Source organism: Carlito syrichta, unplaced genomic scaffold (genome assembly GCF_000164805.1).
Source record: "Carlito syrichta isolate Samal-C Ts95f unplaced genomic scaffold, Tarsius_syrichta-2.0.1 Scaffold309740, whole genome shotgun sequence".
NCBI lineage: Eukaryota > Metazoa > Chordata > Mammalia > Primates > Tarsiidae > Carlito > Carlito syrichta.
This window is the reverse complement of record NW_007253836.1, coordinates 161,627-161,978: the sequence shown is the minus strand read 5'-3', so window position 1 is coordinate 161,978 and position 352 is coordinate 161,627. Positions and strand designations below refer to the sequence as shown.

Genomic DNA, 352 nt, shown 5'->3' with positions numbered 1-352 from the left:
GGAGGAAAGAACAGGGGGCAAAGAAGGGACGGGGGCTTCGCGGATTCTGGCGACGGCGGAGGCCCTGGCTGAAGGCGCGAGGCTCTGAAGCCCTGCCCGGGAGGCGCGGCCACGCGGGCAGACTTCGGAAAGGCCCCAAGCCCTGCCTTTGTGCGCAGGGCCTTGCGTGCCGTGGCACGGCTCGGGACGACCAGGTGAGCAGTGGGCAAGACCGGACCACCAGGGCAGGCGGGGAGAGAGCTTCCGGCTGGCTCTGAAGGCCGCCCGGTGGCACGAGGTCACCCTGGGGAGGAGGCCGGGTCGCCCCGGGGAGGTCACCCTGGGGAGGAGGTCGCCACAAGGTCGCCCCGGG

General features: G+C 72.2%; 1 protein-coding gene across 1 annotated transcript in view; it reads right to left on the bottom strand.

Moving 5' to 3' along the window:
• The window catches only part of LOC103270194 (probable ATP-dependent RNA helicase DDX60), a gene marked incomplete at its 3' end in the record, with an annotated part of 53,260 nt that overhangs the window by 51,749 nt on the left and 1,159 nt on the right, over positions 1 to 352 (bottom strand). The window lies entirely within an intron of this gene.